This window comes from Lactuca sativa, chromosome 5, assembly GCF_002870075.4.
Source record: "Lactuca sativa cultivar Salinas chromosome 5, Lsat_Salinas_v11, whole genome shotgun sequence".
Taxonomy (NCBI): domain Eukaryota; kingdom Viridiplantae; phylum Streptophyta; class Magnoliopsida; order Asterales; family Asteraceae; genus Lactuca; species Lactuca sativa.
In genome coordinates, this window is record NC_056627.2 from 268,572,387 (window position 1) to 268,594,685 (window position 22,299).

Consider the following 22,299-nt stretch of genomic DNA (forward strand, 5'->3'; position numbering starts at 1 on the left):
TTTGTAAACAACAGCCCAATAAAATTTTCTGTGAAACTTAACTGGATGTTGAATGTTAAGACGAAAGTGGCATCGAGGTTCTACCAATATGGTAACATGTCATAAACATTATAATTTTTAATATGAGATAATAGGAGGTGAACTGCAATGCCAAAATTTCAAGCTTATTAAGTGGAAAACATCGTAGACAATATGTTTCAGCAAATAAAAGTTAATAAAATATAATTCATATCTTCTTATCAGTCTCACATATCCCACATACACTTTTCTTATCACAAATTTAGTCAACACACTCAAGAAATGTAACCCGATTACAATGTTTGACATCTGATCATTAAAAATACCACCATATGTTAGTAAAAATGATCATATTTCTAAAGATTAAAAATGATGTAAGCTTAACCAATGCATTCCAGGTGATAAGGCAATTGCTTTTGTTCTAAATCTCGAGGCAAAAATCTTTGGTAACACATACCTGAAGTATTAATAATTAATATGTTCACGATCGGGAAAAGACTAAGACAACACACGCACAACTTCATCATGCCATTTTGGGTCTCCAAATTGGGGTGCAATAATTCCACAATTCACAATATAAATATTAACATATGAAGCGGCAAGCCTTGTTCCAGGAAGTCCTCGTTTAGCTTCTCCCACCTTTTTGGTAGTTTATATAATACAAACAATAAATGATTTTTTTTTAAATGAGAGAACACTATGGAATATGGATGTATATTCTTACTTGAATAAATCCAGAAGATTCTTCATTTGTCGTATAAAGAGGCCCTGGTATATGGAGTTTAATAATTTCAAATTTTCTACCCTTTGCATCTGTACAATTTGAGAGAACAGTAAAAGCCTTTACAACTCGCTCATAACGAGGGTCTGATTCCTCATCTGTCGAGGACAATAACACCACACCAGGCTTCACAAAACACCACATATTGTCTATGTGTCCATTTGTATCATCATCACCTGTATAAAAATAATAATAGAATTAAAAAAACCATACATTGTTATTTCTTGCATTTATATTTTTTGAAAATGTACCAAATACTCCTCGGGGCAACAAAATAATCTTGTTAACTCTAAGATAGGCTTTAAGTTCATATTTTATTTGTTCTTTCGTTAGATGTGCATTCCTGTTTTTGTTTAATAACCATTCTTCTGTAGTAAGCCATGTCCCTAAAAAAATGAGATATCAAATTAGTAAAAATCTTCCTAATAATAAAATACACAAACAACCATATAAAAGTTGTCACCTTCACCATCTACATGAATACTTCCACCTTCAAGAATTGTGGATCATGGAAAACGGGGAATCCTCTCCATTGAAAGAAACTAACAGGAAAAAGCAAAACCAAAATCAATGGAAATCTTTTAAGAAAATTTTAAGAGGATGGAAACGTGGGTGTTATTTTTTTTATACATGATGTAAATCTTTTGAAGATAATTAAATTATGGGATAAGATGCGAGACTAACACTTGGCACAATCCTGACCATTGCTTCCTCCCCACACATTGCCACCGGATCGCGACACGTGTCCAGTACGCCTAGTGTACCAGGCTTGGTACGCCTCGCATACCGTGTACACCCAACATACATATTAATTACGCCCTGCGTACAGAGTAATTACGCCCCGCGTACTCTCCGATTCCAGCCTATAAATAGAGGCGTAAATCACCTCATTTTCTCACAACTTTCTCTACCAAAGACCCCAACCCTTCTAAATTTTTCTCTACTACTTCTTAAGTGTTAGAGGCGAGTCCCAGAGCGCGCCAGAAGGCTCTGAGAAGAAGAGCTTTCGGCTCAGAAGTTCTGCCCCTGCAGAGCCCGACTGTTAGCTAAAGCCCCTTGTAAGTGAGTTATGCTTACCCTACTTTAAGTATAACTTATGTTTAAGTTCATTATCATTATTATGAACCTATAAACAAGATTTATCAGTGATTCAAAGTCCTTATATTGATTGATCTACTTACGGGGATGATGTTTAGACTGTGATTTAGTGAGGTGTTTAAAGTGGGCTTTCCAAACAGTATACTATGTATACCAAACGGACCCTACCTTCGATATGATCCTACCTGGTTGTTCCTTACTTGATAGATCATGACTTAGACCTTTAGTTAATGATAAATCTAGACTAATAATCAGTCACAATAAATATTAGACAAAAATCTGGTAATAATGATATTGGGTTTCGTTGAAGGAAAAGAAAATTGTTAGAAGCGAAGTGCTGCCCGAATTTCGAGTCATCACTTTAACAAGTGAGTGCATAGTTAATTTTATCTTACACTTAGAGATGAATTATTTAATAAAAATTACGTGCTATGTGTGCATATTATCTGTGTTCTTGATATCTATGTTGAGTGAACAAAATATACATGTTTTATTCAATTTAAACTGTATATGTATTTTATACCTATAATTATGATAGGTAAAGATGGGTAGATGATATAGATGATGAAATAATTGATGAGAGGCGTCGATGTTTAAGATGATTCACTCATCTAGTGGAGTATAGATGACGACCACAAACTATTCTAGACATTCTAGTGGAACGTTGATAGGCTTGCAACTTGTAGGTGTTTTTGAACTACATGTTCACCAGGTGTACTCCATCCCCCTCATGGTTGCCCTTTTGACATATATTGCTAAGGAATCCCCTAAGTAGTGTTGTCCATCCCGATGAAAATCCTTAGGCTAGGTTCCTTAATTTAGATGCTTTAGGGATAGAAAGTGAGGATAACGGGAACGGGTAATCGGGTTGATTGATTTGATGAAACTAATAAACTTAATTATTGTGGGTTGAAAACCCTATGTTCTCACAAGGCTCCCAAGCCTGACCCACTTAGTTTCTTGTATTACAGGTAGTGGCATAGAGTACAGGAGTGATGATCTAATGAGAGATCAATGGATTATAGGCCATTATAATAATAGATGTTGTAAGGCATGTACTATTTCTTTTTATGCTTATGTACTATATTGGCAATAACATCCCAACATTTTTAATATGATGAAAACACATTTCTTCGGAAATGCTTATCATATTTTTGGGAACAAATTACGCAACATATTTCTTCAAAAGGATACTTTGATTTTCAAATAAAGCATAAACAATTCAGTCTTTTCTGGACGTGAAATTGGGGATGTTACAAATCATTGCATCCAAAGTCTTGCAACTCGATAGGCTCACAAACTCCCTAATATCATCCTGCAACATATCATGGCACCTCGTCTTCTAAATATCCTCATCTGCAGCGTATTGTGTGACCAACAAATCCCTCTCCCTAAACTTAGCGGTGATCTCTTCCACGATCTCTGTCGTCTGGAGAAGGTCCTAAAACTCCCTTGACAAATGTTTCACCTCAATAACAGGTGCAAACTCAGCCCTGGATCTTGACAAAAAATCAGTCCATGACATGGCCGTCACGGCCTCAGTTCCCAAGGAGTGACCAACCTCCTCGCACTAGTCGCGGGCTCTATCTCGTAAAAGGAAAGATGTAAATCCCACCTTCGATCCCTCAGAGCAGAAACTTGTACGCTGAGCATTATTCATGTCAACAATCCAACATCTACTTGTGGTAGGGTCCTTCTTCCCAAAGAACTATGTAGCTTCACAAGCCTTGAACTCCCGAAAAGAGAGAGTTTGTGTCGCCAACTGACCCACACCAATCTTAGTACGAAATGCCCAAACCGCTCATCCAGTAGCTCCGTGATCCCCTCCTCGATGGTACCAAACATCACAAGAGTCACATCCAAAATACCGTGATTGATCTCAGACGAAACGAACTCACGAATCCTCTCATCAATCGACTCAACACCAGATCCTGGTACAGAACCAGAACCAAAATTAGATCCTCCTCCACGAGTGAATATCACCATACTGAAAAGTAACCATACAATGATCAGAACATGCCCAAAGAATCCTTATTCTACAAGTTTCTTAGAATCCTCGTGACTTCCCCGATTCAAGTATGGATCCTTTTCTTTCAGTAGTACGGGCCCAATGTTACCTTCCACACCTATCCATACTTTCCTCATGAAGAATCCCATATTCTCTAAGTCACCTTCTCATATTGATACTTAAAATACTCACTAAACTATACACCAACCCACCTAGGCTCTCCTAGGATCCCTACCTCACCCTACCATCAGCTGCTGAAAGACCCCTTCCATTGTCAGCTAGCTACTTTATAAATATATTTACATGCAAAAAAGGTTAAATAATCCTTCGACTAAAAGACTCAACCCTACAATGGTTGGACTCAGACAAGAGTAGCGTAATAGGAAAAAATCAATCACTATGAGATTATTTAACCTCTGCAGCATGTAACTTAACATATTCATGTAATAATTAGCTCATATCAGTATGAGTCCTACAAATCACAAAGCAAGCAATATTCGAGCAGTAGAACTCTATAGGCCACTAACAACAACATGCATCCTTCCTAATAGGCATTCTAGCATGTAACCCTGAGCATATCCTTATGCTAATTTCTAGCATGAAAAACATATAACATATCAACATGTATGAGTATTATGGGAATCACTTACTTGAGCTCGACCGATGACACACATCACACCCCTTTTTCTTTATTAAAATCTTTTTAGAAAACTATTTTCTTTCAAAAAGATTATCAATTCCTTTGTTTGAGTTCAAACACACCCGAGGTGCCTAAATCCCTCGAACCATGGCTCTGATACCAACTTGTAACATCTCAAAAATAGCTACACAAATTTTCATTTTTAAAACATTACTTCCATACCACCATTTATACCAAAACTAATCAGAGTGAATTGTATTTTCTAAACATCAGAGTAAAACAAATATAATCAGTACGGAAAAGCCATCAGGGGATGTTGTGCAGTGAAGCCGTACCCTTCCCTATGGAACTGGAAGTCTCTGAAAAATGTTAAACCACAAACCGTAATGTTGGAACCTGAAAGTGAACCTCTAGCAATCCTAAGTCCAAGTGATTATTCCGGAGTCAGCATCAAGTTCCGAAGTGAAGAGTAGTCTGGACTTGGAGAGAAGATTTTTGAAGTTCAGGAGTGAAGATGTAACGACCCGTGTCCGGTATGGTAATTCCTTGGTATTTATTTTGAAGTTTTGCAAGAGGGACTCGGCGAGTTCATAGCCTGACTCGCCGAGTAGGGTCGGGATTTCGAGCACGTGATTAGCTGGCGACTCGGCGAGTCCATATTCTGGACTCGGCGAGTCTGCCCGTCTGGGAGAAACCCTAAATCCCCGGGTTGCCCACTATTTAAGACACCTTATAGCCCCATTCTCGCCTCCCTCACCCTGAGAACACTGTGAGAAAGAACCCTAATCCACCCTTGTGTGAGCTAAGTGTTTTGTGCCTTTTTGTGAAGGTTTGAAGAAGGAGAAGAAGCAAGGAGCAAGGAGAAGAGGTGTAGTGCAAAGATCCAAGGGCAAATCTGAGTTATTTGAGGTATTTTCGGATTTTCCCTCTTGTTATATGCTTTAAACCTCCATTAGAGCTCTCCTAGGATCTAGTTGATGCTTGTTCCAAGCCTTATGTTGCATGAATGCCTCAATAAGTCGTGATATCTTTAGATCTGAATGATTGGGTGTTGTAGAGCCCAGATCTACCGCCTTTTTGGAGTTACCTTGCATATTAACCATAGATCTACCCATTTTGTGCATCTTTTAGCCTTATTTCCCTTATTCATGAGGTTGTACACGTAAAGTTGGAAACTTTACATGGTAAATCAGCTTATTGGACTCAGATCTATCAATTGTATGTACTGGATTCGAGCAGAATCGAGTGTAGAATAGTTGCATGGCGGTGACTCGGCGAGTCGGAAGAACGACTCGGCGAGTCGAGTCGCGAGTCCCCGATTTCTTCCTTTTGAGCGATGTCGAGTGGGCCCAGTGAGTTGTGGAGTGGACTCAGCGAGTTCGAGGGTGGACTCAGTAATGGAGGGACTCGGCGAGTTGTTCATACAACTCGGCGAGTCCAAGGCAATCTTCTTAGATTCAAGAACAACTCGTCGAGTTGTTCATATGACTCGGCGAGTCGGATGAAGATTGTCTGAGTTCTTGGATCGAATGAGTACTCGTCGAGTCGATGCCATACTCGACGAGTAGCAGCGAGTAGGGTCAAGGAATGAGAACAGGGACTCGGCGAGTTGGCGGCCCAACTCGGCGAGTCAGGTCAACTATGGGTTGACTTTGTCCGAGAGTTGACTTTGTCTGAGAGTTGACTTTGACCAAGGGTAAAAGAGTCATTTTACCCAGTGCAGTGTTTAGTATTTGATTGAGTGTGTTTATGGACTTGTAGCCGGGGAGATACCGGAGCAGCAGCAGTTAGCCCTCAGAGCTATTCACTCAGCAGCCAATTCACGAGGTGAGTTCCTTTTCAGTAGAAACGGGTCTAAGGCCACAATGCCGGCCCGTTTAGCTAGCAGTAGTATCCGGATTTTTATCCGATGCAGTAGTTAGCATGTTTGATGCCTTCGTGGCTCAGACAGGGTTATGTGTGTTCAGGTTAAGTGATACGCTTATGTTATGATCAGTCAGCTTCGGACTTCGGTCCGATGTCAGCTTCGGACTTCGGTTCGATGTAGGGGACAAGGTCACGGTCAGCTTTGGGCTTCGGTCTGATGTGAGCTTCGGACTCCGGTCCGATGTAGGGGACAAGGTCCCAGTCGGTCAGCTTCGGACTTCGGTCCGATGGAGGGGGCAAGGCCCCAGTATGTGCTTGATATATTATTGTAGGGTATGTGGTAATTTGGGGGAGCTCACTAAGCTTCGTGCTTACAGTTTCAGTTTTGGTTTCAGGTACTCCCGCTAGCAGAGGGAAGAGCTCGGGTTGATGGCATCGCACATACCACAGCTTCAGCTTTCATCCTGGGAGTTGATTTAGTTCTTGATTTTTATATGACATGGATATGATACAGTTTTCCGCATAGTGTTTTATTATTATTTTGAGATATCGCATGTATGGTTTTACGATATGACACTCAGATTATGGTTTTTTGGGTATGTTGAAAAACGAAATTTTTGGGTCGTATTTTTGGGTCGTTTCAGAAGACATTCCAGAATGGACATTATGTCCGGAATGTGTGGTAATCCGGAGAAGCTGTTTTGTCTCTTTATGTATTAATTACTTTTGTCTCTTTGCATGATTAGACATTTCATAGGAATTAGTATGTTTGTCAACTTGGACAATCAGAATGTAAGAATTGCTCCTTTTATCCGGTCCTATGTATGTTTATTGGTTAGTACCATGTTTCACTCACTCCTATTTAAAGGAGATTTCAATGCAATATTATGAGACGGGTCATTCACTCACTTTTGGCATTTTACTAAGTTATTTCAACTCTCTTTCAAACATTCTTCTTGTTCTTCATTTATTAGCTTTACCTTGATCATTTATTCTCATTCCTCATTTATTACTTGATCATTTGTTGAATATATATTAACTAAGACTTGACTGGTCTATCCAGGCTTGACTAGAACATTTATTAGCAAGCAGACATTGATCTTAAGCATTCACTAAAGGTTTGAGTTTTCAAACCTTGTCCCTGCACATCAGATCTATTTTGTTCTCTCAATTGTATCAGATCTTGAGTGGTTGTCCTCTGAATCCATACGATCATATTATAGTTGGTTTGAAATTACCTTGGTATTTCAACCATTTATGTGTTAAGGATAAAAGTTCTTCTATATACCACTTTAGATTGAAGATATTTTAACTTCAATGGCTACTTCTAATTCTCAACAAATGATTTCAATGCAAATTGCAAATAGTGTGGGTGGCCCTACATGTAACCATTACTAGTTGTGGAAGAATATGATCACTGGAAAGTTAGAATGGAAAGATTTTTACTGGCCAAAGATAAAGGTGAAGAAATCCGGAGATCCATCAAAGAAGGTCCTCATGTTCCTATAAGAATAGTTGTGAGAGATGCTTCTGCTCAGCTTATGGGTCAAGATGAAGCTCGTCTAGCTCCTCTAACTGCAGATGATATTGAGAAGTTGCATGCTGATCAAGTTGCTTTCTCAGAAATGGTGTTTGGTGTTCCTCATTCACTCTTCGAGCACATCAAGTTGTGCAAATCAGCCAAAGATATTTGGGAAACTCTTCAGGACCTGATTGAAGGTTCAGAGAATATGAAAGACAAGCACCTCACCTCAGTTGTCAATGACTTCGATACCTTCACTACCACTCCTGGTGAATCAATGGCCTCAGCCTCCAACCGTTACCGAATCGTGGTTAACAACATGACTGCTCATGGGATTGTCCAAACTCCTTTGGAGTACAATCTCAAATTCATAAACAGTCTCGACAAAGTACAGGGAAATGTGAAATCTTGTCTCCAAAGCAATGGTTCCTTGAAAAAGTTAAAGCTCTATCAACTTTTTGATGAGCTTCAAGGACACGAGTCTAATGTTGCTCAAACCATAAGGGAACTCTCCGGAGGCCCTCTTGCCCTTGTCAGTTCTTTCGAACAAACCATTCCGAACTTATCTAATTCGGACCCTTTCAAACCCATTGTTCCATCTATTCAATCCTTTGCACCCATCTTACCCACACAAAACTATCCTGTTGACGATTCCGAAGCCATGGATTCTGAACTCCGTTTCCAATAGGAGTTTGCTCTACTCTCCATGAAATACAAATGTCCCTTCAATCCCTCTTACAACCATACCAAAACCGATTCCATGCCCCTCACCATAACAATCCTCAACCATTTTCAGTTCCAGAACCTAAACCAACTTCGGAAAATCCTCCCGGATACAAACCAAACATCACTAATCCAAACTCTACTCGAAACCTTCTCAGAGTTCCAAATCGGACAAACCAAAAATTGTGTGTCATAAGTGTGGACATGCAAACCATTTTGCTAAAGATTGCCTGGCTGATGCTCCGCAGAAACCAAAAATCAAGAATTCTGCTTACTACGTCCGAAAAGCTCAAGAGATGGCTGAAAGCGGAAAAGCCTTTGTAACAACGATTTTAAGAGATGTTGAAGGATAATGGTCATCCAGGGATGATGATGACATGGTAACTGGAAGAAATATGTGTTTGATGGCAAGAAAACTGTTGAATGTGATGAAGGGTATTGGTCATCTGGGTCAGAAGATGAAGATGATGTTGTTGAACCTCACTATTGCTACATGGCCACCAACGATCCAGCTAGTCGAAGCATCGTTCAGCAGGTAAAATCTATGATCTATGATAATAATTTTGATTTGTCTCTCTACGAACCTTATCTAACCCAGATTCAAACAGATATGAGCACCATCTATAAAGTCTATGAGTTTGCCATAGAAGCGGGTGAGAAGAAGGAGTGTGAATTAAATCGTCTTAGGTTACGTTTCGAGGATAAAAAATTGAAAATCGAGTCTTTAGAGCGTGAACTTGTAATGTCAAACGATAAATGCATCATTTTAAAAGACAAATATGAAATCACCTATTCTGAACGAAATGTCTTGATTTTTTATAACAACCGTCTCAATACTAAGATAGATGCTTTGCATCATTCTATAGACATGCTTGAAGCGAACGATCGGATGACTCATAATTTTCGTCATCCATGGTCTAAAGCAGCTAGTCTTGGAAGCGAGTTTCCGAAACCAATTGCTCGTCCCTTGAAGGAATTGCAAAATTTGACATTCATGGGAGAGGTTTCGAACATCAAACATTCAGACACCTCTATTTCTCCCTTGTCACCTCTTCATGATACCATATACCATTTTGAGTCCTTAATTCCTGAGTTCCAACCAATTGTTGTCCAATGTCCCTATTTCACGCCTTTTTCGCCTCTGATAAACCTAGACCTGAATCAGACCATGGAATTTCATCACAATGTTTCAAATTGCATAGATTACGTTCCTAAGCGTAATTATCCGAACAACTGTGTTGTTGAAGAAATCATTCCGGTGACAACTAAAACTGTTACCTCTGAGTTTGTATGGGCATCCTTAGATGGTAAAGTTGTAAATTCAAGCCGTGTCTCCTCTGATTCTTGCGAATCGGATTCCTTAGTCGTCTCAAAAACGAAATTGGTTCCCATTAATCCTGAGTTTAGTAATCCATCCGTAGGACAAACTTCAAAATCCTCATCTCACCCCAAGAGAAAACCAATTCTGAATAGGAAGGATATCGTAGATCCCAAAGTAGAAGCTCGAAATGCACATAAAAAGGAAGTTAAGACTAGACAAAATTCCCGGCTCCTTGAAAACTCCATAAAGAGTGTATCTCAGAATTCTCATGCATCACCCCATAGTTAAAACTCCTTTACTCCCACTAAGATCCTCAAAAGACCTTCGTAATCTCTCGGTCCTGTAGAAACCAAAAAAGTAGTCAACTCTACTCAGCCTAAATCTCGTGTGAATGCCATGACTGTCCAAAACACTTCTCCTCAGACTGTTTCATCTGTTTTTATTGCTAAATCTGATGGCACAATTTTTAAACCCAATATTTCAAAAACCAATGTGTCATTAAGCAAATCCACAAATGCAAAGAAAATAAAAATTTCAAAATCTTCAAAGAAAAATCTTGTGTGGAAAGTCAAATCTCTAATTGATGAAACAACAATTTCGGAGGTTACAACTGTTTCCAACGCTCCGAAAGTCAAAGGTCTGAAGAAGACTGTTTGCAACCCTCAAGTCATTGAATATGATTACTGGATAGATGAAAAGACATTAACCTTTTGTCTGTTTCCAAAGTACTCAAAGTGTACCACCAGGAAACACAAAGTTGTTCCTAAGTCACAATCAAAGTCCAAAGCCCGTGCCTATGTCCCAAAGTCTAATTCAGAGCCTAACAACTCCATTACTCACTAATTTAGGCACTTAGTGCTTCAGAGCAAGAAATAATATGGTATATTAATAGTGCTTACTCCATGCACATGATGGAGCAGAAAGACTTTCTGCGAGATCTAAAGCTTTCTCCAAACGATGGTTACGTGAACTATGGCAACAACTCCAACTCTCAAATTCGTGGTTACGGAATTCTCACCAATGGAAACTTCTCTATCTCAAATGTGGCGTATGTAGCTGATCTGAAACATAATTTGATAAGTGTAGCTCAGCTCACTGATTCAAATTGACGTGTGGAATTTTGCAAAAAGTACAACTATGTAATGACTGAAGACCGGAAAGAGTGTTTAATCAAGTCGCTTCGCAACAACAACATGTACCCGCTCGACATCAACATGATTATTGGCAAACCGGAACTCTGCCTTCTCACCAAAGCTATTCCTGACGTCAGTTGGTTATAGCACCGAAGGCTCGCTCATCTGAATTTTCGGTACATGGATGATCTCATATACGGCGAGATGGTGAGAGGTTTACCCCTTCTCAAATTCGAAAATGATCATTTGTGTGTTACTTGTAAGTGTGGTAAGCAATCGAAGAAGGGTCATCCTATTATCATCGAAAAATCCATTTCGGAACCGTTGGAGCTTCTATACATTGATCTTTGTGGACTATCCACTGTAGAAAGTCTTCATCATAAGAAATACATTCTTGTGATTGTTGATGACTTTAAAAGGTTCAGTTGGGTCTTCTTCCTAAGGCTGAAATCCGAAACAGCCTTAGAGCTCATCAATTTTATCAAATGAATAGAAATTATTATCAAACTCCCAGTTAGGAGAATCCGAAGTGACAAATGGATCGGAATTCAGTAATTCCACCATTGAGAAATTCTTCACAGAAAAAGGAATTGACCACAACTTCTCAGCTCCTTATGCTCCACAACAGAACGGTGTATTCGATAGACGCAATAGAACTCTCATTGAAGCTGCTCGATCCATGCTAAACTTTGCAAATCTACCACTCTACCTTTGGGCTGAAACCGTATCAACTGCTTGTTTCACTCAAAATTGGAGTATCATCAATCGACGCCTCAAGATGACACCGTACGAAGCAATGAATGGTCGAAAGCCAACAATCTCGTTTCTTCATGTTTTCGGATGCAGATGCTTCATCAAGAACAATCGCGATCAGCTTACCAAGTTCCAACCTAAAGCTGATGAAGCCATTTTCCTCGGGTACTCCTCAAAATCAAAAGATTACAAAGTTCTTAACAGGAGAACTCGTGTTCTGGAAGAAAGCTTTGATGTTACTTTCGATGACAACTTTGTTCGCAATTCTGGCCCAACCCATATTACAACCAGGACTGTTAATCGGGTCAACCCGATTGGGTTTCAGGTTAAATGGGTCGGGTTAGTCGGGTTTGCAAAAACAAAAATTTCACCAAAAACCCAACCCTATTAAGGTACGGGTTAGTTGGGTTTGGGTTACGGGTTAATACAGTCGGGTTAGACGGGTTAATCGGGTTGAAATGTAAGTCAGACTAATGTTTTTCCATTTGAGCAAATCAGGTAATAGTACAAGGACTCAATATGTAAATTGCAAAAAAATGTTCAATTCATTATGCTGTTAGTGTAGGTTATACGTAGAAAGTAAGATGGATTCAATTTGTATCATTTTTATAAATCACTTATTAATATAAGGACTGAAAATATAAATTTCGAGAAAATGTTTTGTTTATTTTGTTACTTACGACAACTATCGTCGATGATGAGAAAACAATGAAAGCTTTTGTCTTCTTGATATGATTTAACTTTTAAATGAAGAGAAATAAAGCCGGAGAATAACAATAGGTATAAAGTGTTGTACTATACAAACTGTTAGTTAAACGGGTTGACCTAAAACCCGATTTTAGAAAAAAATAACCCTAAACCCGACCCTAACTTCAATTTGGGTTTGTTGGGTTAACCCAAATAACCCGATTAGAAATTTTGACCCTATTAAACCCGACCCTAATTACCTTATTCGGGTTTGGGTCGGGTCGGGTTAGTCGGGTTCGGGTTTTTTTTGACACCCCTAATTACAACTCACATTATGGAGTCCGATGCTCCACCACTAGGATGTCCGAACCCACAAACAATTCTTGAAGTTGATTTTGAAACTCTCTTTGGACCTTCCAAAACAGCCCTTGATTTGGAATCTCGAACAAGGCTAATCCCCACTCCTATCTCTCCTTCTGAAGCCCCTGTCTCGCAAAATGTCTCCGGTCCAATCCCAAGCCTCCCTCCATTTGATTCCGAACCGTTTCAACCTTCTCAAATTGAGGGGGAGAATGCTCATCCCTCTCTTGAATCAAATGTGGATGGCTTCCAAGATGCAGTTGCTGATTTCGATGACTTCAATCCTATCAACATCGATGAAAATGAAATTTTCTTTGAGTTCCTTCTGATGATGATGTTAACCTCTCTGGTTCAGAAGTTCAGGGGGAGCATCATCCTCATATTCAAACCAGTCAGGGGGAGCAAATCAATCCCAATGTTGATATCAGATCGACTACTGCACAAGAACTCCCAAGGTTACACGTCTGGAAGAAGGATGATCCTTTGATCCAAGTAATCGGAAACCCTAATGCTGGTGTACAGACTCGTTCTGCTACAAGTATCCAAAATGAATGCCATTTCTCAACATTTATATCCATGGTTGAACACAAATCCATCAAGGAAACATTAGAGCATGCTGACTGGATTACAAGCATGCAAGAAGAATTGACAAAATTTGTCCGAAATGAAGTGTGGACTCTCGTGCCTCCTCCTCAGAATCATCCTATTGTCGGTACGAGATGGGTATTTCGCAAAAAGCTAGATGACGCCAGAGTTATTATTCGAAATAAAGCAAGATTGGTGGCAAAAGGATTTACACAGATTGAAGGGCTCGACCACGATGAGACCTTTGCTCATGTTGCATGTCTTGAAGCCATCAAAATCTTTCTTGCTTATGCTGCTCACAAAGGCTTCAAAGTTTACCAAATGGATGTTAAGAGTTCTTTTCTTAATGGTGAACTCGACACTGAAGTATACCTTCAACAGCCCCCGATTTTGTTAATCTCTCCTTTCCAAACTAATGTTACGAGGTCCGGAAGGCAGTCTACGGCCTCAAGCAGGCTCCTCGGGCATGGTACGAGACTCTCACTGATTTTCTCAAGCGCTCCAGTTTCCAAAGAGGAATTCAAGATCCTACCCTGTTTCGAAGATCAAATGGAAAAACATCTCATGCTGGTTCAAATTTATGTGGATCATACCATTTTTGGATATACGGATTCATCTATGGTTGCTGACTTTGCTAAACTAATGATCAATCGATTCCAAATGAGCATGAATCGGGAGTTAAGCTTCTTTCTTGGCCTCCAAGTCAAACAACCTAACAGAGGAATATTCATTCACCAAGAGAAGTACATTTCGGAACTCCTCAAGAAATACTCAATGGACATATGTGCCTCAGCCAAGGTACCAATGGGCTTCGGACAAAAGATCTTTGTCGACCCTTCAAGTGTTTCAGTTGATGAAAAGAAGTACCGAGGAATGATTGGATCTTCGCTCTATCTCACAGCAAATCGTCCGGATATCATGTTTTCCACATGTTTGTGTGCCAGATTTCAAGTCAACCCAAAGATGTCTCAACTCTTGGCTGTGTAACAAATTTTCCGATACCTCAAAGGTACAAATAGTCTCGGAATCTAGTACCCAACAAATGAGAGCTTCCTACTTCAAGCCTATTCAGATTTAAACTATGGTGGTCTTCAACTTGATAGAAAAAGCACTTCAGGTGGCTGTCAGTTCTTATGTGGTCGTTTGGTTAGTTGGTCATCCAAGAAACAGAACTGCATTGCCCTCTCTACAGCTGAAGCCGAATACATTGTTGTTGCCAGCTGTACATCTCAGGTTCTGTGGATGAAATCTCAACTCTTCGATTATGGTTACCGCTTTCAACGTATTCCTATCTATTGTGATTCTCAAAGTGCCATTGCGATTTCTGACAATCCAATTCAACACTCAATGACTATGCACATTGATATAAGTTACCATTTCATAAAAGATCATGTTCTAAATGGTAACAATGAACTCATTTTTGTTCCATAGGACGATGAGATTGCTGATGTCTTTACTAAGGCATTAGACGAAACCAAATTCAATGGTTTTCTGAACAAGATGGGTATGATGATGCCATATCCTCAATTGTTTCAAGAGACTTGTTCTCTTTGATAGAAGTATCCGAAAGAAAATTAGTTCCGATCTTAAAAACCTTTTTTTTTCATCTCGGAACTACCTTCTCTCGGAATACATAGGATCATTTTACTTGTCTTTATTTCTAACCATCACTTGAGTTTTAAGTTGTACAGTTCATCCTGATTATTTGTTGTTCAAAGTCCACATAGTCATAGTGCTCGAATTTTCATCTTGAAATATACTTCCTAATGGCATCCCGGAATTCCACCCCGGAAAGGTATTGCATTCTGCACTTCGGAATTTCAAAATTCACTCCGGAAGTTTTCTCAAATCTCACTCCGGCATGCTTTCCAAATCATGTTCCAGAAACTTTTTCAAATCCCTTCCGGAAATTCTTGAAAATCACTATTTCAGATTTTTTGCTCCGAAATCATAAACCTTTTCCGAAATCACAATAAATTTTTGACTCCGGAATCGAATTTTTCTTAACTGAAACTCTCTCTGGATTAATTCCCATTTCGGACCATTTTTCAAAACAATCATGTTCCGGAGCACAACTCTTTATCCTCCGGATCTTACACTGTCCGGAACCGCTCATCCGGAACTCCAAAGGTTTATAAGGCGAATCGTTTTTTGTTGCAACGGTTACTTTGTAAGGATCCTTATTTAATCTTCCTTGATTTTTGTGCCACGACTGCACGTCTTCAAAAGTAACCATCCAATGGCTGTTTGGGTTTTCTATTTCTAGCTTAAAACAACCCTAACTTTCCCTTCCCAAGTCAAATCAACCTCCAAAAAGCCTTTTTTCAATTAATGCACCTGGTTCGAATTTGGATCCTCATCATTACCATTCCTAACCCGACCCATTTCCCTTACCTATATATACCCATCGAAAACCCCTTTTACCTATTTACGCGCCCAAACCTTCCAAAACCATCGATTTCTCTCTGTGTTCATCGTGTTCTTCAAGCACTCATCTTTCTGCAACAATGGCTTTCCAATCTTCTCCACAGAAAAATGCACCAACTGCCTCAACTCCCAAGAAGTCGATTGCAAATAAGAAACCTTCAATAGTGGTCATCGTCTTCAACATCGCCTGAACCCTTTCTCAAGGATACAACACAATTATTCTCACCAAACCCTATGGATTACGATGACTCCATTAGAGTTATGATCGAGTTCATCGCCAATCATCCCATCTCCATCCCACTCACTAGAGTCCTTGAACCACCTCTTCCACTTCATCATCTCCACAGGGCTTTCACAAGAATCAAGGAAGAAAACGGTATACTGGAAACCAAAATCATTGGCGATCGAATTGTTCCAATATACAAAACCACTTTCTTAAAGGCAATCGGTGTTAAAGAAAACCCCAAGGGCTTCACTGTTCAAGAACCAACTGCAGAAGAATTCCAGCTGTTCTTGAATCACATTGGGTACAATCAGCACTACAAGGCGAAAGACTTCAAGAAATCAACCGTTTCTAGACTCTGGACCGTGTTGATGCATCTGATCATTAGAGGACTATCCAGAAATCATGGAGGTACAGATACACTTAGCAAGGACTTTCTGTATGTGGTTTACAACATTTACTCCGAACGTGATAATGTTGTTGATCTTCTGGAGGTACTATGGCAAGACTTCTACAAGTTTTCCATCAAAAGAAAGGAGAATGAGATCTCAAGTCCTAGGTTTTGGGCTCTGACTCTGCATCAACTCTTCAAAGAGCTTTCCGAACCTCTTCCTTGTGCTGCGATTCCTCCGGAGGTATGCATTTCCTTCAAGACTGTTAAGTCCTATAGAGTTCCGGACCAATCTTCTTTTGGTCCTGTCCGGAGGTTACCTCAGCATATGTTGGACATTATTCTTTCCGATTCTCTTAATTTGAAAAAAACATTTGGAGACTTCGACTGTGTTCGACCCAACACAGTCTGCCCAAGTCCCCATTGAGCCCATTTCGGAAGTGGCCAAGCCAACATCTTCCGAACCATGGAAGACGAAGAAGTCCGCCAAGAGGAAAACTTCCCCTACTAAGTCAAAGCCTCAAAAGAGATCCAAAGTCGACTCTTCCTCTCTATAGGAAGATGCTCATGACATTCAGGCTGACTCTGGCCGTCCGAACACCCCTCCTGCCCACTCATTTGAGGTACCCCTTAATGTTTCAATATCACAAGCACACACACACACACGGGGAGTCTCCACATAATCCACCATCACCTTCTCAAAAAGGTGATGTCGGTGTTGACCATAGTTCCTTGCACCCCTGGAACACACCCACGTGTCACTTTTAATATCCAATTTGTTTCTACATGTACACACTCCAGAACCCATGTTCCGGATCCTAAGCATTCCGAAGCTAGAGTAGTCCCTCTGACTTCGGATGCCTCAACTGGTCTGATACCCGGAAAGGGTATAGGAAGACCCGGAGTTAATGATCCTTTGTGGGAAGATTATGTGAACATGGCTCACTCCAGACATCCGGAGCTCACCAGATCACAAGTGGAATCAACTGGTTGATCTCGAGTTCACATCCGGAGAAACTCCAAAGCCTCTTCCTCAATCTTCCAATCCTTCTGCTTCGGAAGATGAGATTTCAGAAGAAGTGTTACTGACCACCGATGCTGCTAATGTTGCTGATGCCCCCATGGTCTCTTGCGTTCAACTTCACTTGAAGCCATCCTCTTCAAAGTCAGTGTTTGAATCCGAATCAACTCACAAGATTCATGATGATGTTGCCACTCATCCCAACACTTCTACGAATCCCAAGCCTCACAAGGAAAAGCCTCAGCATTCCAATTCCGACACCGGATCCTCAGCTGGTGATTATATCGATCCATTTGTTCTCCTTGAGATTTAAACAAATGTGTCGGACACCATGAAGAAAGTCTCTTCCATTGAATCTTCCATAACAAAGAACAAAACCAAATTGGATCAAAAGGTTTCCGGACTGGATTCCAAGCTTGATGCTATCCTTCAATCTTTATCCCAGCAGTCCGGACCTTTAGTTGCGGAAAGAGAAGCTCAGTTGGATCAACTCATTTCTCTCCGACTCAAGCACTCCATAGAAGAAGTTGAGGCCAAATATGATGCCTCCATTGAACACTACCTGAAAACAATCACCACCATGCTAAAGGTCCATGATGACTTGGTGTCTGCTACCAACGATCTTATTAAGCAGACCCATGTTCGTCATGAGAAGAAAATTCAAAGGATGGAGAAAGAATTCAAGAAGAAGGACGAGATGATCCTCATAATTCAACAAGTCCTCATCAAGCTATTTCGATCCACTTGGAACATCGTTGATGTTCCGAATCGAAAGTTTGATGAGATGTGAGTTGTTCTTGGCCATCTGTTTGATCATCTCGCTACTCAGGCTCCCACTTTTGAAGCATACGATGCCCTCACTCGTCAACTCAACACGGGCCTTCAGAAAGTATTTTCCAAGTTTGAAGAGTTGAAGGAATCTTTAGTACTTGAACTGGTTCCGAAAACCACCGATGAAAGAGGGGGAGAAGGTCCAAGCCAACCATGGAAGCATGCCTCGGTTTTCAACTCCGAGATGAAGATTTGGATTCCGATGATGAAGTCCACGTTGTTTCCGGACTTCTAGGAAACAAATCTGATAATGAAGAAGATAGTGATGAAGAGAAGTATGTCACCAAAGGAGTTCTTGGTCTCGAGGCTTTGAAGAAGCTATTTCCAAAGGTGAGGACAGAGGAAGAAAAGAGGATATGGTCCGCAGTCTCTTGGCCATCCTCTTTACCTGACGTTCTACAAAGGTCTATTCAAATGGCCAAAGCAAAATCAATCCTCACAGCTCAAGCCTTCCGCGCCACTCCTTCAATGCTTCCACCTATTCCGGCTCCAAAAATTGTTGCTATAGACCAGGGTTCTCCACTCCGGATCCCTGATGTCATTCCGGAAGATCCTCTTCCGAACCCTACTCCGAAATATGTGGTGGATGAGAATATGCAGTTCATCATGGCTACATTAAAAAGAGACAAAGGAAAATTGCCAATGACAGCCGAACAACAAGCCTTCCACTTTGGACATCCTCTCAATCAAAAGCAAGGATGGTGTCAGGAGGAAATCAACAAGGCACTAGAGGATAACATCCGGATCCAAGCTCTCAAGGATAATCCTGATCCGATGCGTGGAATATCTCCTCTTTGCCGTGAAGGCATTCTCCTTGATCATGAAATTATTCCCTTCATGTATTACAATGTTCCCACCAATGACTCCGAACAACTCGATCTTCCTCTCTCTCCATACAGCAAATACTACATCAGGGTTGCTCCTCTTCACCCCAATGACGATCCGCAAGTGATCCTCCGGACGGAACGAGAAAGGCTTGAAACATTCTACTCCAAGAATGCACAACCTCTGAAGGAAGTATGGACAAGAAAAATAATTACTAAAGTCCATGGATTTGCAAGGAAAATCCTAGTGAACTTCCAACTCAACTGCCCACTATTTCGATTTCACGTCTTCCGGAAAAAGCCAACTTACCGGACCATCACTGATGTGGATTTCCCTTCGATGAATCCGAACGACATTCTGACTTTGGCTGATCACTTCTGAGGAATGCAAAACAATGATATTAGCATGGATGCTTTCCATGTTACTCTAAGCTTCCTCAAGGAATATGTCGCATAGTTTTGCAGATGCGACTATGAGCTGGCTGCTGGCCCATCTATACGGAACTGAAGACTTCATTGCGAAAATCACCTTTGTTCTTCCGGAAGCTGAATTGCTTGAAGAAGGTCCAATTGATGACCCGGTTCTAGGGTTTGTCTACACAACTAGGAAGACAAACAAGAAGGAATTTTTCTGTGTCCTTGACAAACACTTAGTTTCAACCAAAGCCCTTTAGAAGTTCATTTCTCGTGCATCCAAGTCTAAAGCTCTGGAACAGGCCAAGGCAAAGTTTGTAAGTTAACTGACCTGGTACATTGAAGTCAGAGAATGGTTGTTCCGAGCCTACACCTTCATCAAGGAAGAAGCTATACAACTGAATGGATTGCTAAGTTCACTTAGGGGGAGATTGTTGGAACCTGAAAGTGAACCTCTAGCAATCCTAAGTCCAAGTGATTATTCCGGAGTCAGCATCAAGTTCTGAAGTGAATAATAGTCCGGAAGCTGTCCGGACTTGGAGAGAAGATTTTTGAAGTTCAGGAGTGAAGACATTCCCGAATGGACATTATGTCCGGAATTTGTGCTAATCCGAAGAAGCTGGTTTGTCTCTTTATGTATTAATTACTTTTGTCTCTTTGCATGATTAGAAATTTCATAGGACTTAGTATGTTTGTCAACTTGGACAATCAGAATGTAAGAATTGTTCCTTTTATTCGGTCCTATGTATGTTTATTGGTTAGTACCATGTTTCACTCACTCCTATTTAAAGGAGCTTTCAATGCAATATTATGAGACGGGTCATTCACTCACTTTTGGCATTTTACTAAGTTATTTCAACTCTCTTTCAAACATTCTTCTTGTTATTCATTTATTAGCTTTACCTTGATCATTTATTCTCATTCCTCATTTATTACTTGATCATTTGTTGAATATATATTAACTAAGACTTGACTGGTCTATCCAGGCTTGACTAGAACATTTATTAGCAAGCAGACATTGATCTTAAGCACTCACTAAAGGTTTGAGTTTTCAAACCTTGTCCCTGCGCATCAGATCTATTTTGTTCTCTCACGTAAGCACGAAGCTTAGTGAGTTCCCCAAAATACCACATACCATACATATCAATGGGCCCAACCCATAATAACGAGCCCAACCCACGTACCAATGTGCCCAACCCACATACAAATGGGCCCAGTCCAACATATCCATGGGCCCAACCCAAAATATCAATGGGCCCAACCCAACATGCAAATAACCCCAGTCCAACATGCATATAAATTAGGCCCAACCCAACACACAATGCAAGAGTCACAAAGACAACTAGCATTCTACATAGTATAGTTAGAAAACTCACTTGACTCATGAAATCAACTAAACCATAGCTCTCTGCTACACGACCGGTGCTACAACACGCCTATCAAAACACATAAGGTCCAACCTTAGCCTATGTACTGAATTCAACCATTTTGAACAAAATTCAAACATACCCAAAGAGCCAATGGTCAAAGTCAACAATCAATAATACCAACAACTGACCCTTACGTCGTGACTAGCCCTTGGTCACGTCGTGGGAATGCACTCAGCTCGGCTCCAACTCGACTCGTTCCAACTCAGCCAACTCGATCACAGACAACTCACTCAGTAAGCATCACGATGCGAACCCTCCTCAGTTACATCATGGGCATAACATAACAAAATAGTTGTGGATTCCTTCATAGTCACGTCATGATATCCCCTATGTCATGTTGTGACCGCAGTTTGAAGCAACAATCTAATTGTTTAAGTCCTTAATCCTTTAAGACTGCAACTCCAACTTTTCCAGAAGCTTAAGGGGACTCCAAAAGTCCATAAAAATGACAACTTTATGGACATGCGTGCCCCATGCACATCCTCTATCAAATCTAGGGCAAAGGCCAAGAAAATGACTCCAAACTCATGCAATGATCCCAATTCTCAACCAAATCTCAGATCTAAAACAAATAATACTCAAAAGGCTTCAAGGATCTACAAAGTTGCCCAATTTTATGGAATCCCATCATTTAAACTTACTCAAAATTGAAGATAAAGGGATAAAGACTTAGATCTAGAAACCTTGAAGCATAAAGGTTGGATCTTGGACACTTACACAGGTCCAAAAAAAGCACAAGATGACGATGATGAAGTTTCCTTGCTATATCCAAAACTAGAATACCTTTTTTCTCCTTCTTTAAGCTACCAAAAGCACCAAAAGGCCAAAAACCACCAAGAGGGATTAGGGTTAGGGTTTTCTGAGATCTGAGGGTGATGGAGGCTGATAATGAGCCCTAAAATCGACTTATAGATATTTAAATACGAAGGAAACCCTAAAAGATCATGAGATTGGGTTGCAGTCTACTTCACGTCATGACAATCCATGTGTCACGTTGTGACCTCAGATCCGATACACGTTTCTCATTTTGGATTGTCACGTTGTGACCATCCTATGGTCACATCGTGACACTCAGTTTTCCCCAAAAACCAAGCTTTTGACTCTTTAAAGCCCTACATTGAACCATTCTGGAACATAGGTGTTACATTTTCCCTTGGCTGTTTGCTTCACCCACGTGATATAGGATGGACCTCCCTTCCTAGTTCCTTCCTTCATAGCAAAAACATCTTCAATATTATTCTTT

The 22,299-nt window shown here is 40.4% G+C and overlaps 1 pseudogene; it reads right to left on the reverse strand.

Moving 5' to 3' along the window:
- Positions 1-483: 483 nt before the first annotated feature.
- LOC111888633 (agmatine deiminase-like) lies at positions 484-7,666 on the reverse strand (annotated as a pseudogene).
- Between the last annotated feature and the right edge of the window lie 14,633 nt (positions 7,667-22,299).